This window comes from Betta splendens, chromosome 5, assembly GCF_900634795.4.
Source record: "Betta splendens chromosome 5, fBetSpl5.4, whole genome shotgun sequence".
NCBI lineage: Eukaryota > Metazoa > Chordata > Actinopteri > Anabantiformes > Osphronemidae > Betta > Betta splendens.
The window spans coordinates 7865059-7887080 of NC_040885.2; the positions used below are offsets into that span (position 1 = coordinate 7865059).

General features: G+C 51.6%; 1 protein-coding gene and 1 long non-coding RNA gene across 2 annotated transcripts in view; one reads left to right on the forward strand and one right to left on the reverse strand.

Moving 5' to 3' along the window:
- The window catches only part of plxna1b (plexin A1b), a 142783-nt gene extending 126723 nt beyond the window's left edge, over nt 1–16060 (reverse strand). Inside the window, exon 1 of the mRNA XM_029150554.3 lies at nt 15320–16060. The gene's annotated coding sequence lies outside the window, so the exon portion shown is untranslated. The remainder of the gene's footprint in view (nt 1–15319) is intronic.
- Nucleotides 14405–18524, forward strand: LOC121202234 (uncharacterized). The gene is made up of 3 exons (XR_005897693.2): nt 14405–15038; nt 16616–16715; nt 16830–18524. It is a non-coding gene; the product is annotated as an uncharacterized LOC121202234 (long non-coding RNA).
- Nucleotides 18525–22022: the final 3498 nt, after the last annotated feature.

The window sequence follows — 22022 nt, forward strand, 5'->3', positions numbered from 1 at the left end:
ACACTGGTGGAGCTGGAGTCTGCAGTTTAGCAACTCACACACACACACACACACACACACACACACACACACACACACACACACACACACACACACACACACACACACACACACACACACACACACACACACACACACACACACACACACACACACACACACACACACACACACACACACGTAGCGCGGGCACATTAAATATATCAGCCCGCTGCACGAAAGCCATGAATCACAGAGCAGCACTTTTAGCCTGAAGAGCACAGTTTTGCTACAAGTCGTTTCACGTGTGCAAACTATTGCAATTTTCACTCCAACTGAGACGAGTCCGTCGTGAGCTGTGAGAATTCCCTTCAAGTCCGGTCTCATTTCCTTTTCCTGAAGCCGCCTCGTCAATACAACCATACATTGCGAGCGCCTGTCCAATGATGCCGAGTCACAACTTGGCGCGCACGTGAGCACAGCTCCGCTGCTTTGTCGTCCGTCCGCAGTCTAATTGGACCTGAAGCATGTGGTCCATTGAAAGGTCCGGGGGAATGCGACGGGGGGCCGCGCCGCACAAAGCCAGGGGGCGAGGGGGGGGGTGGGCACACGTCAGCCCGGATTCCAAAGCGGGGACATCAGCGGCTCGGCCCCCGAGAGCGGCCGGCGGATCGGACGGGCCGGACGTTCAGGATCCACGGCGCCGCCGCTCCATTGTGGGGCAGATCTGTATCGTAATTAGGGAAGATTGAGGCAAATTGCTCGTAATTTTCAGGCCGAGCTGCCAGATTTCATGTAAAATGCCAGCTGTGTAGAAAAAAAAAAAACAAAACATCGCAGCCGAATTAGGTGGGAACTTTTGGAAACCTTGACACGATAATCATGCAGGTGAGGTATTTTCCCACAGATCTTTCCCAGTCCCTTTGTCCTATAGCGTGTTTGGACGTCTGTTAACAAACACAATTATCATTATGACCTATGGTGGTTGATACTAAAGCACTGCTTCACCCCAGAACACGCAGCAGCTGGACCTAACGGGGACTTCAAGGCCGTGGCTCGGGCTCAGATCTGGGTTTGGCGACACTGCTGCCACTCCTCGCTGCAACGCACTGTGCGTTTTAACTGAGCGGCGTCTTACGGTTGCACGGGGTGTCAATCAAAGCCTGTGGTTTGGAGACCGGGACCCGAACAAACACTCATGGCACAGATCAAAAAATAAATAAATCCACATCATTTGCATGTGAATGCGGCGCAACTGCAAACACGCAGCTTGACTTGAAGTGCGGAGAAATTGGGTCACGACATAAATGATAGGCAGTGATCACATTAGGCACGTGAGTGTAGGAAGGGGGGTGTGCACGGAACGCACCGTTCACCGCAGCGCAGCGAGAGAGACGTCTGCTTGAACATTACATTAATAATGCAGTTATTTGTTGCTCCGTGCGCCCCCCAGTCCCCCTCCTCAAAAAGGTCAATGCTCGTCTAAACCGAGTCATTAATGCGCATTTAAACGCAGGGGAACGGGATCCACGCCACGCGCGGGGTCTCGTTTGGATCGCCGGGATTTGATTAGTAAAGGGGGGGGGGGGGGGGGGCAGAAGTGAGGAGAATCCGATAGAGCAACGAGAGCGTTTCCAGCCGCTTGACAACCGATGCGCACCCAACACAACCACAGCCCATCGCCGCTTCCATCCGCGCTCAAAGGGGAGAGAATTCAATTGCTGTCGAATAACAAAGCTCACAAACTGCCCCTCGTTCGTTAGCAGATTAACGCACGCGCCCTCTCTCTCTCCCTCTCTCTCTGTGCCGGCACAATTTCTAATTATTTCAAAGCTAATAAGGAGATCGATTTTTTTATGCAAGCACCACGTCCCCGGAGAGACATCCAACACAACTCCTCCCTTAGGTCCATTTATGAACGCGGAGAACAGTCAAGTATGAGGGGATAAACAAGCTTTGAACGCCCGTGTGAGGAGATGTTTCATGCTCCAGCCTCCGGTCTCACCCGGACTATAAATCCATGCGACAGTTGAGTGTCAGCTCCGTAAATACCTGTAATTACGTGCGGTGGTGGTGCTGGTGGCATTCCTCCTCCTCCCCAGCTATGCGCGCGCGCCCCGAGCCTGATCGCCAGCTCGTGCGTGCTTTTTTTTCCTTCTTCTTCTGCGTAAAAGTCCAAATATCACTGCGAGAATAAAACGACGCTCCTTCACGTCGAGAAAAGTCCGTCCTCGCCGCCAGACAGACGGAGGAAACTCGCCTCCCACTGCACCAAAAGCCGAGGCTAGTTGTTAAAACAAACATAAACGCACACCGACCATCGTCTCCCGACGCCGGGACACGCGCGCGCGCACGCGCGCAGGGCAACGGCCGCAGCTTCACGGGCTCCGCGCGGATCAATCCGCACCGGTGGTCGCGCCGGGGCGCACACCGACACACACACACACACACACGCCTCAATACGTGCACGTCCGCTGCCCTCTGCTCCCGGCACTCCGCTCGCGGCTCGGTGTGGCACGAGCTCCCAATAAAAAATAAAATTTTTGAAAAAAGCTGGTGAAAGTCGTGGAAGAGCCAGACGCCGAGAGCGCAGCAGACAACGCTCAACTCGGCGGCACACGGAGCCACGCAGAGGGGGAAGCGCTAACCTAAATATTTCACCCGGCTCCACCAGAACCTGCTCTATCACCGTGAGAGGGGCCGCCGGAGTTTCCACTGCTGGCTACTTACCGATTCATGTGGTCCTTAGGTTTGATATCCTCGCCATGGCTTTACATTCCAAAACTTGGGAACATTTCCACTCAGGTCACGGAGCCGCGGTGCTCTCTCTCCGGTGGCTCCCTGCGTGTGAATGGAGAGCTGAAGAGAGGAATGCAGCTCCGGCTCCAGGAGGAGGAGGAGGAGGAGGAGGCGCCCTGCTGCTGCTGCGATGCCGCCACCGGCCCATAGAGGGCGCGCCGAGCCGGCTCCCGGTCCGACAGAGACAAGTGTGGGAGCCTTTTGCAACACATTAATATTTAAAATCCCCTCACAGATTATTTATTTCATGGTGTATCTCACTCCGTTGTGCTAATAATGATTTTGCTCCTATTTTAAATTGATTTCATTATTTAATCACTGATTTTTTTTTCCCATCTTAAAAACATGCCACATGAACGAATTGTGGGACTCATTAATTACTCCCAGAGGTCACGATTTAATTTGACAAAGAATCATTCACCAGATTGTCTCGTAAGTACAGTAAACAAAAGGTTCCACCCTGGGGCAAATATACACCAATGTAAACAACACAAGCTGGGGGGCAACAAATGTTTGCAGGACAACTGACTGAACAGGCTCAGCTCCACCTCGCAGGCCCGAACACCTGCAGGTCTAATGTGCAGCGGCCAAATTTACAGTGTAAAATAGAAATGGCCGCAGGAGGCAATAAGAGACGGGTTTGATTGTGACTTTCACAAAACACGTCGGGCTCCTAATTAAACGACGAGGCCTCGGGCCCGTTTGCTGCGTCCTATCAGGCCGCGTACTCGTATCACACGGCTCACGCCGAGTGACAGATCTTAGACACAAACTGTGCCCATAAGGCCAAGCAGGCGACGCCTAATTCTCAGATTATCCTCGCGACATCCAACCTGGAGGCAGCAAAGGTGACGCAGTCGGTGAATGTTATACATAATGCACACGTCGAAGTGTTTTGGGCGCAGGTCCATTCAGCATCGGTGCAACAAGGCAGCTTTTGGGACAGCTGAGTTATTCAAATAGGCAGCTCAGGTTACCAACCGAACTCCAGAGAGCAAAGGGAAAAAGATCTGGCTCTGGCTGCACCACCTGTCTCCCTGCACCGAGTGTGCTTCACACCAAAGTCCACTTCTGATTGAGGACGACAAAAATGTGTGTGGGAGCAGCACAAGTTCTGGACTCGCCAGAATATTTGCCCTGAGCCCATCGCCCCGGCCGGCCTTCAAAAGCCCACTGTCTGCCATTAGGAATGGTTGATTTGGCCATAGTGATAGGGGGAGATTAGCCTCACTTAGCATGTGAATGACCCCTGGACAAAGCTATTCTCTATCTCACACTTGAACACTGCCACATTGATTAGCTCTGAGTGAATGTGGGCCACATGCCTCCGGTTCCACCTCGGGCCAACTGTAAAAGTGCTCGAGTTTTTCAGGGAGCATGAAGCGCAGCAGTGTTTCACGTCGGCTCTATGCAAACGCCGGCATGCAAAAACAGGGCCGCCGCTACTTTGACGCGGCCAAAATAAACAGGCCTCAGCTCAAAGGCGCTCAGCACACACTCCGTCTTGTGTGCATACGTACAGTTTTGTTTTGCATATAGCGCTCGGTGATGTTTTGTCTAATGAGCCAGATTAATGGGGGCTGTGTTGATTTGACTTGACGAGGAGCAGGCTGAGCAGCTTGGGCTGAAAGCACAGAGAATATTAAACGCGTCTCCACATGGCTGTTTGGAGGTTTCGCGGCTGTTTTGCTCTCTATTTGCTTTTTTTAATTTTTTTTTTTATTCATGAACTATTAATGGGCCTGTGTTTGGCAAAGAACAAACATTTTAAAGTGAGCAGAAAGATACAGGAACTGAGAGGAAAGAGTCTCAGTTGCCCTTGAAAAACACACCCAGCTGCATTTTTGAACACAAACGCATTGTACACACAAACACTACTACGGTAGATATTCTGCACCTCTTTCGATCCATGCTATCTGAATGGGGGAGATAACAAACTAAAAACCCAGTGTTTTTTATAGCTTGAACCTGCAAATCAATGAGCGCTTCACTATTAGTCAATGGTGTCTTCTACACTGTCCCGGAAACTGGACCCCTCCTACTTTAAAGCAGCGAAAACACCTGATCTGTGCCAATTAGGTGAAACTAATCAGACTGGAGCCAGCGGCTGATGTGCGGGTTCGGTGGCCTCGTAACCCGAGAAGGGCCCAGCTCCGTCTAAGCAGGTAACGAGCCATTAATTGGCCGACGTAAAGACGGGTCCAGGATATCATCTGGCTAAACCTGTCTGATCTGTTTGTGGGGACGTCACAATCCCGTCCCAGCTCTCGGGCTCTTCAGGCATTATGGACGCGCGCCATCTGTGCATGAGAGATAAGAGCAGGCGCAAACTGGAAGTACCCGTTTGAGGCCCACTGCCATTCAAGAGCCCAAAACCAACAGAGAAAATATCATAGAGAGCAGGTTGCATGGAGATTAAATAAGCGCAATATCACGTTTAAACTGTTTGAACAAGTAAATGACAAAACACTTGCAGCCTGATTGCTTTTCTTCACTCGCCTGATAATGTGATACGTCGGGTTTTTTGTTTCACCGCTCAGGTTGTGGCCGGGAACAAGATTGTCACCGGTGACGAGGTCGGACAGTGTTTGACCGGGTTCACTGTTTACAATGCACACAACAGAAAGGACCTGGTTGTGGAGACACAACAGGTCCTCGGATTTCAACAGCCTCGCACGACCAGAAACAAGCAGGGTGGACGCATGGATGCAGGCGTGGGTACAAATGTCCAAAAAAGGCCGCTTCCGTATAGTCACGTGACCGTAGTCATTAAAGTTGGCCCATCTGAGAGAAGCATCGGCCTCGAGCGCTGTGGAGGTTGACACCGTACATCACTGAGCGCGTATTGTCTCAAACAAGTTAATATTTCCAACTTAATTATTAATTTCAGCTGCGGGAAACCAAGAGACTCTGGAGACTCGTTTTTTTTTTCAACTGCTGCAACCTTATAGGCAGGAGCGTCGGCCGTGATTAATGCCCATCTTTTCATAGACCTCACATATCAATTAAATGTAAGCGAACACCACTGGGAATAGCCTCAGTCATGTCCGCCGCCTTAACATCCATTAGAAGTGAATCACCTGTTTGCGCAAGAGCCGCTCAACAGCTGAGTGTTTTCCTCTGGGCGTCTATCTGTCACGCACAGGAGGAGGAAACTAGTTAAGATAATAATTTGACGCTTGCTTGTGAATCGTCTTTTTTTTAGGTTTGGAGCAGCGCTGAACGAGCCGCGAGCCTCCTGACTGGTTCCTCTAATTACGGATGCGGAGCGAGATCAGGAGGCCGGTGAAAATGTAGCAAATTAGAGATTCATTCTTTCCCTCTGATGGACCTCGTTAAGTGTTAAAACACATGCTGGGGGGGGGCTCGTGTAGTTTTAAGAACACTTCAGATCTTTGTCATCAAAAACCGGCGTAACGGCAGCGGGGAGCAGAGGTTCGCCGCATCGTGGATCATTTTTGCGTCAATTAGCAGCACCGGTTCTGTGATGTGTATAATTGCCGCGGTGGCTTTGATATTACGTGCACGAGAACAATACGAGCAGGGGCTCGTCGTGCCGCCAAGCGCAACTCCGCTCACGTCCCACGTCCCGTGCTACAGTGGTCGGCAGCTGTGAGCGGGGTCGTGACGTCATCGTGTCCAAAATTTTAGTTGGTGGGCTGTGCATGTGCAGGGCTAATGGCACAGCCTAGTAACAAATAGCTTAAGACTGAATGGCTACAAAGAGTCTTTAGTCCACTTTTAATGCTCTTCCTCCATGTGTTTCATCATCATCGGTGAGATCATGACAAATGCAACAGTTCCCCCTCGTTCCGGACCTCTGCCGAGCTCCCGCGGGAGGCCGAGTGTCAAAACACGGACTTCTAATGACTGCCCACTTTGTCCAGCTGGTTTTAAAGTGGGAGGCCGGTGCCGAGCCCACGCCAGGTCCTGGGCCTCGGTGACAGTAACAGGGTTAGTCACGTCCTGGCAGGTCCACGCGCAGGGTTCTGCCCAGCGGGACGTCTGGCCCGCGTCACGTTAACGGGCTCTGTCACCTGGGCCCGACCCGGAGCTGAAATCAGAACCCGCTCACCTCCGGTCCCAACGGTGATGGATTGCGTGGCCCCGCGTCCGCCGAGAGCCCACAAGCAGGACGTCACGGGTGAGACGTTGCACCTGCGTTTAATGAGCCCGGGCGCAACATTCGGGAGCGGGGCTGCTTTTGCAAAGACCGCGCTCCAAGAAAACAAAACGGCGAATGTCGTCGCTGTGCCCTTCCTCCAAATTACCTGTAGTTTCATCATCTCCTGGGAGCTGAAGCCTTTGTCACCGTGCTGTTTCTGGCTCCTTCAGCTCCATAAAGCTCGGCCCCATCCTGCCCTTGACAGAGGAGCTTGTCACCCTCACACAGTAATTATACCACAGCTGACGTCTCCTCTTCCCATTGAATTATTGAGAAGGTGGAGAGGACACAGCATCTCGTGTTGAGAGACACAGCGCTGCTCACATCCCACCGGCCTCGGGCTGAAAGCATCTAAAATGGACGCTCCTGCCCCAGAAACGCCCCACCTGCGGGTGATTCCTCCCGGCGGCGGGTTCGAGTCGCCTGAAACCGCACACAGGAAGCGTCTCACCTGGGTGCCGAACGAGCCCTCCGCCGTTTGGAGGCGTCTGCTGGAAGAACAGGCCCCGGCGTGAACGAAGCAGCGCTCCGTCACGCGCCGCACGCCGGCATCTGCGACAGGAAGCGGCGCCGCGCGCCTGCCCGGGCGCCGCGCACAGCCTGTGGCACCAACGCTCGTTTCAGGAAACGCGCCAGTTTCGGCAGCTCGCTTGAGGTTCATTACAAACGCTAAACTTAGAGGCCTGTTTTACCGCGTAGACGTCAGCGCGCCTGTTCGCGAAGCCCGCGGCCGCCAGTGTGTTTTATTGCAGCTCCAGCATTTTGGCTCTTGATTGCACACAGGCTATGAGGACTTTAGTCAGTGCTCCATTCAACACTCCACACTAACAGAATTATGGTCCAATGTGGCCTTTTGCTTACGGCTGGATTTCCCCCCCTCAGGTAACCTCATTTGGCTCGCATGTAAAACCAAGGGGGAAGTAATGGCGGTGTGTGAAAGAAATCCCATACAAAGGAAACAGTTTTATACACAAATGCACCCTGGGATTTGCAGCATAACCACCACGGGTCCTTTTTTCATTCTGCTTCCTAAGCAAACGTTAAAACACAAATGATGAAGACAGATGATGATGATGAAGATGGATTTAAGTGGATTTTACACTTAGGATTTAGATTGAGTTGATCTCATCTACGTTGGCCCTTGAGCTTCCAGGGCTTGTGTTGCTCCTTCACCCCCTTCCGTAGCTGTGTGCACACGTCCACACAGGCTCAGCAGGTGGAATATATCCATATTTTTCTCGTCCTCTCTTCACGGGCGCGCTGTCTTCCACACAGGAGCCCATTTCAGAGAGAAGCGGTGACACGTAGGTGCAGCCCAGGAAGCCTGGCCTCAGTTCAGTGCCTCTGTCTCCACCCCTGACGGAGCAGTGAGTGGCCCTCACTCACAGCTGTCCTGGACTCAGTCAGCCAAGCACGGCTCAAACCGGGGAAACAGCACCATGCGCCCGGGACGCCGGGATGCGCCTGGCAGTGCAATTTCCCTGCGGGGGGGACGTGGGCCTATTTAAATGCTAAACAATGAGCCCCGTCACCTCGCTGATCGCTACCTGGACGATGCGTGAGGCCAAAACAGGCAAGCGTGGAACAAACCGCGGTGTCTGTCAGGAGGACACTCTATAAACCCAGGGACAGAAACAAACCTCTACTTGTTTAGAGGAGCATTAAAAACCATTCTGTTGGAGTGGAGGAAGCCTCGCAGTCGTGGTCTCCCGCAGATCAAGGGCTCTGCTCAGTATTTGGAGCTATTATGTTGTTGTTCAGTGGTCAGAAATAACTTCTCAGCTTCTCAGGTTTCACTTCTGGTCACGGGACCTAAACTAGCAGATGCAACCAGATGCACGATGCAGAGCATGAAGCCTGGGATGAATACGAGCACAACTGGAATAATACTCTATTACTTTGCATCTTTCAGACGTGAGCGGCTTGTTTGTTATTGTGAGGTGTTTCTCAATGAAGGAGGGAAAATAATAAGAGATATTATTCCATCACTCGGCCTGGTGTCCCGTGACAGCGGACGGGAGGGAAATGAGAGGCGGCGGGGGTGCACGCGCAGCTTCCTCTCACCGGCGTTGGCTCGTCGCGTGAAACGGCGGAGACGCCACGATCGCTCCCCGCTTCATTCGTCTAAACTGGGTGCAATTGCAGCGAGTGTGACAAGCTGCAAATTGTGCAATTCCAAATGTTATTAAGCAATGCAGACAGGTAATCAAGACGAGGCAACTACGCAGAGCTGCAGTACAGCGTCTATCCTGTAGCACACGCACGCACACACACACACACACACACACACACACACACACACACACACACACACACACACACACACACACACACACACTAAGGCTCCAGGGCTGCAGACGTACTTATCTAATGACCTTGTGCGCGTACTAAAGATATCCCCATTTGACACAGCTAATTGGTTGACGTGTCAGAGGATGTTTAGCAGCTTAGGAAACCACGTCTGCCCATTGATTTTTTTTTTCTCCCCACTACACCCCTTTCCATCACACATTGTACTGCTTAATCCAGTCTACAACGCTATTGTTGCGAATCCTCAACAGATCGCCGGGCAGAGGAGGCGGCGGCGAGGGCAGAGCGAGCGAGGCCCGCGGACAGCGGGGAGAGAGAGAACAGGCGATTAGGAGGCACTTGGGACGGGGAAGGTGAATGAGACGCTGCGGGCGAACGCGTGAGGAGGAGAACGAGACCACGGATCAGAGGGATGGGGATGCGGGAGAAGCCTCGCGCCTCCTCTGCCCTACACATATCGAACAGCAGCCGCGGCTGCGTGACGCTGCCGGTGCCGGGGCTGAAGCGCGTGAGGTCGTGCTGTGGCATCCACCGCCCTCCGGTCGGTCAGGAGAGGCGCTCGGCGCTGAGTCACACAGACACCAGCTCACGAACAACGAACCATCGGCTGGTTCCGATCCAATCGTTTATATTTCACTCGTATCTGATTCATTTTCATGCATTTCGTCTTGTAGAACTTGTTCATGTCCCCAATGCAGCAAAGTCACCGCGACACATGCACACGCTCACACAGTCTGGTGAAGCTCCCAGTGCAGTTGCCATGGAAACAAAGTTTGTCCAGTTCATATACAAACATGACGGGCTCGTCGGTCTCCACATCGATGTCTGCAGTGAATCGAAAACACGCAGTTGGTCTGAATCACATGAAAGGCCGCGTTGCATCACGGTATCACAGCAAACGAACGAAGAGGCAGCGAGTAGAAAAACACTACAGATAAAAAAAAAAAAAAAAGGGTTGTTGTGGTGAATGTCTGTTTACCCCCGTGGCTGAATTGCTCATATGTCAGGAGTCACAGAGATAACTTCAAACAGGGACAAAGTAGGTTACATCAAAGGGCTGATTTCTGCACGCCGTTGACTGACAATAGGATAAACACATGTAGGAGTGAAAGGTGAACCTGGTGTCGCCGCGTGAGACGGAGGAGCAGCCACTCATCTGTCATTTCTGAAATTACACTCAACTTCAAGCGGGACGGAAAAGTCATCTTTAATAGTTGGGATCTTCTGCTGCAACACTGAGGTAGAAAACCATCATCTCCTCGTGCGTGTGGTTAATGTTTGTATTTTACGCAACATGACAACGCCAGACACCAGTCATTAAGCCATCAAGTCACATGACCTAGTCATAACTAGCTCAGTAACTTAGAGGTCAGAGGGTCAAACAGAGGTCGTGCATCTGTGCTGTGTCAGGGGTCAAAGGTCACCGGTGAGGCAGCCGGTGTGTGGGAGCGGCTCAGACGCGGTGGCCGTGGATTACACACACACACACACACACACACACACACACACACACACACACACACACACACGCACACACACACAGGCTTTCTCTAACTACACTGAGGCCCCTGCTGCTCCCGTTCATTTAGTGTTTTCTCTAATAAATGTAGAAAGGGTTCAGAGCGAGAGGCAAATCATGTGACTCTGCATGTGTCCTTTGAGATAGCTTCACCCAGGCCAACAGTAGAGAGAGAGAGAGAGAGAGAGAGAGAGAGAGAGAGAGAGAGAGAGAGAGAGAGAGAGCTGCTCATTGGACCTGCGTGCAGCTCAAACATCTCCGGTTTGTTTCCGTCCTTGCCTTTCAACGTGCAGAAATCTCGCCCCTGCATCTCCACAACGATTTGAGGACTTTTCTCCCCTTTGATCTTTGTTCTGCCATATTTTCCCTTCCCGTACAACAAGGAGCCACAGACATGATTGATAATGCATGCATGCTCAGCCGGCTGCTGGCGCGGTCCTTTGATCTCCATCAGAACTGCGCGCGAGGAGCTGATAAAATGTAGGGCGCCCGTCGCTCTGCTGGGTTAAAGGGAGCGGCGGCGCTCGGAACCAGCGGCGAGACCTCCAGCACAAACACAAATATGGAGCATTTGAAACGAAAGCGTCCCAGTCCCCTCAGTAATCGCCCTGAGGGGCGACGTTGACCTCTGCTTCACCCTGAAGGGAGTTGCACCGACAGCCTCCAACTCCTCTGGATGACAAACAGGAAGCGGAGTGTCGTAACGGTCAGACATTAAGCACGCGCACACAAACACACAGCGCCTCTCGTTTGCTCGCCCCCTCGTCTCCCCTCTCTCTCTCTGTCCCTGTAACAGCGCTGCGAGAACATGCATGTATTATTCATTTAGCAGCGAGCAGGATGTGGGGCCTTGTCAAGGACTGAACCCACCGCAGCGTCGAGCGGAGCAGAGCTCGGGATCGACGGGGCGGAAGGGCGAGCGAGAACGAGCGGGTGAGACAGAAACTCAGAGTCTGTTCATCTGAAGGGTGCATCGCCCGCGCTTCCGCACAACAGGGAGTTGAACCAGCAGCCTCATCAGAGCCGTCAGAGCAGAAGGAAATTAGAGGGCTTCATCTCCTCGCACCCCTGTCACTCAGGAAACACTAAGGGGTTAAAATGCTGTCATGTTAAATCAGTGTGAAGGGAGGTGATAATGCAAAGCGGAAATGAAGGCCGTCTGCCCACAGAATGATTAAATCCACCAGGATGTACTGGTTGTGAGCGTTTATGGAAGAGACGCTGCGAGAGCTCATTGGGTTACGTTAGTTTGTTGCTGCATTTAAAATTAAACACTGCGCTTTTAGGCATTAAATAATAAAATGTAGATGAGCTGCAGGTGTCTGTGGACAGAAAGTCATCACACAACTCAGCTCTGCGGAGCGTTTTGGCTTCTTTCAGCGCAGATCTTTGTTAGCAACTGGCCGGGTCACGTCAGCACAATCGCATCACGCCAGACAAATGCTGTGTGTGTGTGTGTGTGTGTGTGACGGCTGCCCATGTGGGCCAAACTGGGAGAAAACACTAACTCGTGACTCTGAAGAAAAGCTGTGTGTGAACGGGCACCGACACACAGTTATGGTGCGATTCCTCTAGATCTCTCCTCGTAAAATGAGGCTTTGTGGCCTGAAAGTTCCCTGAACGGTTCTGTCAACACACACACACTCAGATTAATAACTTCTAGTGCGTTTCCCCACTCATTTATTTGAGGCTAAATCTCCAAGAGCTCCCCTCCTGTCATGGTAAAAAACATGGCAGTTGCTGTGTAAAGTCTGTGTGAGGTCACACACACACACACACACACACACACACACACACACACACACACACACACACACACACACACACACACACACTGCAGAGCTTCTCAGCTGCTCCTGTCAGAACAAACTGTGTTGCTTTCAACCACTAATCTTGCCCTGAGAGCAAGCGGGAGCTGTTGGCACGTTGGCAGGTGTCATCACCCGACGGGCCGTCAGGGCGAGGGATCCACCGACAGGAAGTGATGATCCCACAGTTCAGCCCCCCGGCTGCCAGGTCTGCGGGAGCGCAGGTTATTATTATCGGTACAACAGCCACTGTTCGGGAGCTTTTACTTTACACACAGTCGAGATTAAAACAGGATCACCCGCGTTTTGCACAGCTCCCACCCCCCCCCAACTGTAAGAACCCATCTGCTGAATTCTGAAAGAATTTTAGAAGTTTAATTAAATTTTATAGGAGGGGAGATTCATATTTTGGATGGAGTGAGGGAAAGAAGGAGCGATTTCCCCCGAGTGGAGGAGCGCTGCAGGTCGGAGTGCGTGTGGAGGCAGAGGAACGGGGAAACCCCTTCCTGGGCCGCAACGGAAGAGATCCATACTGTGGGAATAAGCTAATCCCATAATGACTTCCGAAGATGGGAGGGAGGGAGGGAGGGAGGGTTTGTCTTACTGAGCCGGGATGAGAGGAGGAGAGATGGAAGGAGGGAGGAGGAGGAGGAGGAGGAGGAGGGAGTGTTTGTGCAGGAGGAAGGTGCGCTGAATAACTTTCCTCCACCCTTGGGCACATAATTATGACAAAGGCTGAGATGGATGTTTCTTTAAACAGGCTCTCTTGCATACACACACACACACACACACACACACACACACACACACACACACACACACACAAACGTCTGATCACAGGTAACATACAGTCCTTGGGCATTTCTCCACGAGTCTCACACTGAGTGAGTGATTTCTCTAAACTGCACCCTTGGGCCAGTGTACGACCGTGAGCCAGGCTGTCAGCGAGGCGAGACACGCATTTGGCTAAGTTACACGCACGCGCGCACACACACACCGCGGGCCGGCAACGGTGTGAGAGGGAAATGGGTGATAAAATCCTCATTTTCCTTCATTGCCGGCTCGTTTGTCTTCGTCGCCCAGGCGTCTCGCCAGTCATGGAAACGTTGGCCGGCGACTGAGAGCTGAGTCATGTCAACCGTTCATCGATCATCCGACTGTTTGCTGTTGCTCCGACTCGCTCTTTCCCTCCTTCCATCCCCGCCGCCTCGCGCCGCCTCGCCTCTATCTCTCGCGCACACTTACTCGGCGGGACCTCGCCGAGCCGTTTTAATTTCCCTCCTCCTCAGGTGTCATTAATTTCTACGAGCGGATACAAAACACGTACGTACGTACGTTGGAAATGAAGAATGGCTGAAGTTCTTCATCGAACAGACCCAGTGAGCACACGACAACATTGCGAAGCTTTTGTTTTGTCCGTTGAGGAAACAAGTTTTTCTTCTCGGGGTGATTTTGTGAAAACGCGTGCAGCTATTTTCACTACAAACTCTGCGCGCGACGTGTGAGATGAGGGTCAACGAAGCTCAGCAGCGGGAAAACTCACTCACGTCCAAACGACTCCGACTCTCCGCTTTACAGGCTGCTCCTTCAGCGGTGGCAACGCAAATACGCTATTCGCGAACAAAGTCGTGAGAAATGAAAACCTCGACACACACCTTCAACTGGAGGAGCGGTGCATTCAGGGCCAGTGCGGACTGTAGAGACAGGATGAGGGGTGAGGAGGAGAGGAAATGTCAACAGCTTTCATGCTGCCGCTTTAATGAGTTGTAAAGTAGGGAGAGAACAAGAAGTTTGAAGTTAGGTTACAGACACACACACACACACACACACACACAGAACTCGATACACTTTGGCTGTAAAATTCCCAGTGGAATCCAACAAATCAGACGTCTCGGGTACAAGTGTGTGTGTGTGTGTGTGTGTGTGTGTGTGTGTGTGTGTGTGTGTGTGTGTGTGTGTGTGTGTGTGTGTGTGTCAGGGAGAAGACAAGGCCGCTCAGCTTGTGCGGAATGACTCAGCAGCTCTCAGCCCCCACGGGAACGCAGGCAGCCTGTTAGCGCTCAGCTAATAAGACGACACCTGAACGCCGCAGCGAGCGAGGGAGGCAGGGACGCGCGCGTACATCAGAGAGTGGGAAGTGTCTTAAAGATGAGTGCGCCTGTCTCCAAACACAAGCTGCCACTGTCTCTCGTGGGCGTGGGGGCTGCAGACGCCGCCACCGCCGCGTACAGTGTGAGCTACACTGAGTTTTACGTACCGCACGCGAAGGCGTCGCGCACTCACTCACGTGCTCATAGCAGCACGTTTAAATGTGGAGAACGGCCCTGCAGGACTGACTGGAAGTGTCTGGTTCTGCAGCCTGTGGAGGACTGACGGGCATGAGGCTGCTTCTATTTCTATCTGTGCTGTTATTTACGTTCTGGTCAGGAACACAAACACAACGGACTGTGTGCAGCAGGTGAGTCGCAGCTGCTATGAAATGAACCAAGGCTCGACAACGACGCTCTGCGACCTGTGTTTTTCCACAGAACGCTGCTGGATTCGATGCGTTCACAAGCGTAAACAGCAATAAATAAAACACCAATGTAGTTGATGGAGTCCAGGATTTTCTCCTTCAAACACACCCGCACCAGACACGTTGACTGTCTCTCTCTCTGACCTTGTTGCACCACGTTGCAGGACAGCTGTGCTACAGCTCAACATTTGTGGACTGCGGACTTTTAAAAAGTAAAACCTTACATTTTTCAGTAGAGCATCAGGACATCAGCTTGGAGTCAGCGCAGCCTTCTAGCCTGATGCGTCGTCCTCCTGGTTGTTCTCAGAGACATCCAAGGCTGCATTTCTGATTATTTTTGTACTGGCTACAAAAAAAAGCCAACACAGTATTTAACTGTTTGCCTCTTGGGTGTCATAGCGTGTTCAGCTCAGTCTCCAAGATTTGGACAATTCTGTCTTGGTTGTTGCATAAAGACAGCTACAGTTTGTGTCAAAAATAACCATTGTCCAACAGGGACAAGCATGAAAAACAAACAAGATGACTAAAGCTTATAAAACATATCCATGACATTTCATATAATCCACCTACTAAGGCCAACAACAATCTGACGAGGCCCCAGGAGGCCGCAGGGTCGAACCGTAGCAGTCGTAGCTGTTTGTCCATGAACCCATTTTGTTCTGAGATTAAATCACCTGGTTGTGTTGCTGGTGGGGAGAGCGCTGGACGTGGAGGAGACCGGCGTCCGCCTTCATGAATTATGACGTGAGCTGTCAGAGCGAGTGTGTTTTCAGGACGGTCCAGTCAAAAGGACCGGGTCGCGTCGGGACGGCACAGCTTTTAACACCAACGCGTCCGTCAGCTGACTGACATCAACCTCGGCGTGTCGGAAGGAAGTAACGACCAGATGTTTATGACCACAGCTTGTTGCACAGGCTGATCTGTGCCTGTGTGCCCTATATTCGGTCTCTAAACGTGTGTGTGTGTGTGTGTGTGTGTGTGTGTGTGTGTGTGTGTGTGTGTGTGTGTGTGCGCGTGCTGGCTGGCTGGGCGCCGTCTGCAAACAGGAAGTGACACGCGGTACCAGGCCGACCAGGGGAGAGCCCCGCGAAGGCAGCGCGGTGGGGGGAGGTGAGAAAGGGGGGGGCACCCCGGGGGGTTTCATGGGGGACGCGAAGGTCACGTCGCCGTGCATCAGATCAGCTGGGCCGTCGGCCGGGGCGGGGCGGGGCGCCGTCATGAGGCGCTGTGCGGGCATCCTGGCGTTCCTTTGTTCCCTCAGCTCAGTCTGTTGAAAGCAACATTCCTCCATCACCACCGACTTCACCTCCATTTCAGCACCGTAACAGATAGGATGTAATTTGTGGTGTTATTCAGGATTAAGGTACAGATAATTCACTTTGTTTCCTTCACCTTGTACTGTTATTATTGTTATCTTTTATTGACTCTGTGCATCTGGATTATTGTTCGTGCGACTGTATCACCGTCCCTGCTCCTCTTCTCACCCGTTGACCCTCTGCACCTGCTGCACCGCTCACCAGCTGAGTCCTCGTCATCCCGCGCTCGTCCGTCAGAACGTCATCCGCTCCTTCCTCCGGCCGCCAGGACTGCAGACGGGTCAGCGCTGGTGCCCCCATGCAGGTCTGCAAACGCAAACAGTGCAGACACATTTAGATGTGCACATTTTCTATCCGGTGCTTTCAAACCTCACTGCGTAAACTGTGTTTTTTTACTTCCTGCGTTTTCATCTGACAGAAGCAACGATGAAATCAAAGACATCTGGAGAAGCAGATGCAACATGTTGTGACTACAGGAAGACTTAGCCTGCTTCAAAGAATAAGCATAGAATAAAAAAGAGGGGACAAAGAAAATGTTCTTGACTGCAGATGTAAAAGAAAAACATCCTCGACACATTTGCCAAGTTATCGCGATCCTTCTGCTCTTTCTCATTAAGGTTCCCTCATCGTGAAAGAATATTTGTATTTGTGTGTGTGTGTGTGTGTGTGTGTGTGTGTGTGAGAGCGACTGAACCTGTCAGTCTCTTCTGTAGCAGTTCAATAAATAACCATTCCCCAAAAAATGCCCGCTTTACTCACAGGTCAATTTCCCCTGCAGCCTGACAGAGCGGACTCCCCGGGGAGAAAGGAATGAGTCAAGGCGCGCGGGCTACTTTCCAATATCCAGACAGAACCTGCGCCTTATGACTCACCCAAACATCCCCGCACCTCAGCGAGCCCGGCCCCCTGCTCCGCGCGTGTCCTGTCCCATTACCGCACCAGAATCACGAAACCGCCTCATTACGCATTCATCACATTTGACATTTAAAGCGTGGAGCCGGTGACGGCTTCACGGGCGAGTTCTTTGATTTGCCTTTCTTTCTTTCTTTGTGGTTCAGAATTAACTGCGAGAGGCGCGCGTTCTCGCTTTTCGTGTCGTAGAAATCAGAAATTGAGCCGCGTCCCCGGGATTTGTCAACGGCACCGAAATGTGACGTCGCACATTATTCTGACTATGTTCTGTGTTCTGCGGACCGCATGGGTACAAAGCGGCGGCTCGCACACGCAGCTGCTGCCCATGAAAAACGGAGAAACTGTACGAAGGTCAGACACATCCTGTGGCGTCGCGTGCGCGTGCTCTCTGTCTAATGAGTGATGACAGGTGTAGGTGGGCAGTAAAACACAGCTGGGATCACAGGGGGGTCGAGGCCAGGTCGCTCCTACAACACACACACACACACACACACACACACACACACACACACACACACACACACACACACACACACACAGGTTGTATCAAATCCATTCGGTTGAATCACCTGCAAACGCATGTGAAGCGGCTGGGAGGCGTGTCCTCGTGGCCTTCGCTGCTTTTCAGGGTTCACGCGAGAGACCGGCGTTCACACATTAGCGCGCGACCTCCGCCGGATGACGGCGTGAGATCGAGTCTCGGGCCGCAGGGGAAAGCGCGTGGCGCTCAGATCTCCGGCATGGACCCACTCGCTTCTTTATTTTTTATTTTTCTTTTCACACAAGTGCATGAGCAGACACACACAGATAATGTGTCTTGATAACGTTATGGAGGGACGAGCGAGCGGCTCCGCGGAACCCTGACTGCCGTCGGCTGCGCGTGAAAGGAAATAGATTAGTCACTGTCTCCGCTCTCTCCCTTTTAATAACAACATATTAACGCTCCTTCGTGCCGTCTGAGTGGAAGGAATCAACTCAGAATTCACGGTTAGGCTCCGAGGTAACTGCTTTATGATGGAGGATGCAGCACAAAGCGGAGGCAGCGTGAATATCCTGCTCATAATCAGTTTTGTCTGCTTTAGTTTATTAAACAGTTTTGGGAAAACATATAAAAACCCACATTACACTGGAAATGATCAAGGCTGCCATTATAGACGCACTTATTTCAGCTTGTCTATTGTGCGTCACCCACAAAGCGTTTTCACCAGGCAGCTCTCAACATGTCACCGAAGAGTATATTTCACGGAAAGTCTGAGAGAGAACGCAAAGGAAATAGACGGTTGTCCTTGAAAGCAGCAAGACGAGCTTTTCCTTTGTGTGCACTTCAGGCGGCCTGTCGCAGGTGGGAGCAGATGGAAGGTGAGCCCTCGTCTTGTGTAGATCTTATGTAACTGTTGTTTTTCTCTGTAAGGAGACATGTTTGACGGACACGTGGTCGAGAAGATAACGCAGAAGTAATAGCAGTTTAGCTGTTTCCCGTGATTACGCTCATGTAAACGGCATCATTTTTCTCCAAATTCAACAGAGAAGAATCAGATTTACTGATGTGTTGATGGATGAAGTTATAATCCCTCAATGGCTAATGGCGAAGTTGGTAATGAGTTCGTTGTATCCTGCGTTATCACCCCGACATGACGCGGGCGAGCGTGACGACTAACCTAATCCCGCAAACGCAACACGCGCGCGCCGCCCGCACACACACACACACACACACACTGCGACAAAGGGCTCCTGTTTATTAACGGAGCTCGCGAGGCGACAAATGAAGCGTGAAATGAGCATCTCTCGCGCAGCGTGGACGCACCGGGTGCTGTAACGGCGCGAAACACGGGCGCCCCGCGCGTCACACCGCGAGGCCGCTCGCGAACATACAGATGAAGAGAATCAATTTCATGGGTCGTGATAGTAAACAGAACGGCGAGGCATCTGTACAGCAGATTGCGTGACCTAGTTTGCGCTGGGCCGCGCGCCAGCCGCTCGGGCCTCCGGTTTAAAGCAGCGGTTCCTCCTCCCGGAAAGACTGAGACGACTCTCGGCTGCGCAGATGAACGAGTTGACGAAGCTTCAGGCAGCAGCTGGTGCGATTAGCCTAGCTTAGCTTAGCTTAGCTTAGCATAAAGGCTGGAGACAGAGGGGAACCGCTAGCTTGTCTCTGGAGCAGCAACTGTTGGATCCATGCGTTTAACATTTGCCGCACGGTATTTTGATCTAAAATACTCACATTCTTTCATTTAGCTTAAGAACCTGCCAGTGATTTTTTTTTTACATTTCTGCTACTCCAACATTAAATTAGTGAGGTTTTAGGGGGTGCACCGGCCCGTGAAAGAAGGCAATGAAAGAATGTCAAGAAGAACCAAATTAGCCACGGACACAGTAACACTTTTAAATACATCTCATACATAATAGAATAGTTAAGATAATTCTAATGAACAGAGTTTCCATTAAGTTACTACTTTGATTCTGCTTTAATAAGGGCTTATACCGGCTCAAAATGTGACCCTGTTTCCTCAGCATATGACAGCGATGGCATGTGCAGGCCCTGCCTTGGTGTCCTTAAGCAAGAAACCGGGACTTGAACCGCTCCAGTTCCAGGAGGCCACAACCTGCGTTGATCTCCTTATGAAAAGAATGTCTTCCTCCAGGGATCAACAGAGACAGAGGTGCTGCAAAGCAAACCACTGTAAGAGGGTGTAATGCTGCCATCTATAGGCGGACGCACGCTCCCTTCGCTGACTTCCAACCCACTTTGTCTTATTCTCCTGCCTCAGCCAGAACCCTGTCAAGCGGGTCCCGCATAAATCCTGCACGATGCTGCACACGACGGCCCTCGTCCAGCCAGAGTGGATCACACACGACCTCCGGGCCACTGGTGATTGGCACTGCCTTGGCCTGCTGGCACTGGGCAGCTTCTCACCTGGCAGACCCCCTGCCAGCAGGTAAGGAGGCTCAGGGCGTCATTCAGAGGGCCCTTCACCCCGTCACTGATCCGCTACCAAACACACGCGGTCTCCAGCCTTCAGGGAAGCGAACACACACACACACACACACACAAACCCACGCAAACGCACAGACATCACGTCTCGTCCGGCTGTGTACATGAAAGCAGCTAAATATTAATTTCCCCTCGCTGTCATAACTAGCCTGGTTTGATGGATACGGCCCACATGCCCATCATCAGAGCTGAATTGATCACAGTGTGGCTGATGCACATCGTGTGGCTGGCGGAGGAGGCCTTTCTGGAGAGTGACTGATAGCTCAAGTGAAAGCGGCTAATAGGATGTTTAAGGTAAAATCACAGTGTCGGTGGGGAAGGAAATTGGCTGTGTTTAATTTATAGTCGGCCGATGGGTCCCAGTTGAAGTTACGAGATGAGAGCCGGCGCATATGGAGGGCGTTTTTTATTTTTTATTTCTTTGTTTCTGGTCTTTCTTTATAATAACAAACGAGGGACTGAGAAAACAAAGCAGCAGGGTTGAGAAGGACAAGTGTTGTAAAATAACATTTTCGTGTGAGAGCTTTCATGCTGGGCCACTTCCTACCACTTAATTTCACCGCCGCTGCAGAGGTTTGGAACTGAATAGCTGTGCACCATTGAACACCACTCTCTGTCCAGAGGACACAAAGGGCCGGAGCTCGTGCCCGGTTAATCAAAGCTCCTGTTGACAGAGGAAGTCTCCTGGAGGACACAGGTGTGTGTGTGTGTGTGTGTGTGTGTGTGTGTGTGTGTGTGTGTGTGTGTGTGTGTGTGTGTGTGTGTGTGTGTGTGTGTGTGTGTGTGTGTGTGTGTGTGATCTAGCCTCTATTCTCTTAGATAGCACCGTTCCATCCAAGGAGATAAGATCACTATACGGACGCCACCCTGCCACTGGTGACACCGCGTTGAGACACAGAGGGAGAGTTCAGAGAAGGACAAGTGTTTGTGCTTTAAACGGTGGGTGAGTGAGAGTGGGATTCACATGAAGCAGCAACTATCAGGGTCGCATTCCAAACAAGCTGAAACCCTGGAGACCAGGCCAGTGGCACATATGTAGTATGTGTAAACCCACAGGATTCACGGTTCCACCCACCGTCCCCTCATGTTCGGTGGTGAGTGTCTTCCCTCCCTCCCGACCCACACGTTGTTCCCCACGTCCTATGAGACATTCAAACCCGTAGCTCTGCGATGGATCCTTTAACGGTCTATTGCCAGCATTAACTTGTAGTATGTAGTATTCCGTAGGATCTTAAACTTTACATTGTAAATTGCATTGAAATGACTCGGTCTATATCAATAAACTGTAAATCAATGAGCGCATGTATTGAGCCTACAACATTACCTCAGATAGACTCGCACCTGTTGTGCTGCTCCCAGTGGCAGCAGTTGTGACACTTTCTGGCATAATATCACAATATCGCACCTTCCCAGGAGCTGCCGGGATGGATGTCGAGAGCGGCAATATTTCTGCCTCTGCAAAGCTGCTCTGAAATCCCGTGCACAGCCCGGCAATAAAGAAGTGAAGAAACGTGGAATCCATGTTATCCCCCGACTGCTGTTGCTAAAGGAGATTCCAGACTCCAAATGCAGAATAATGAGGCATCAAAGTCTGGGGCTGAGGAGGTTAATAAGAATGAAAGTGGGAGGAGGGTTCGGGGTGTGAAGTGTGTGATGGAAAAGGGGACAATAGTTTCCCGAGGCACGAATGAGCAAAGGAAGGAATAA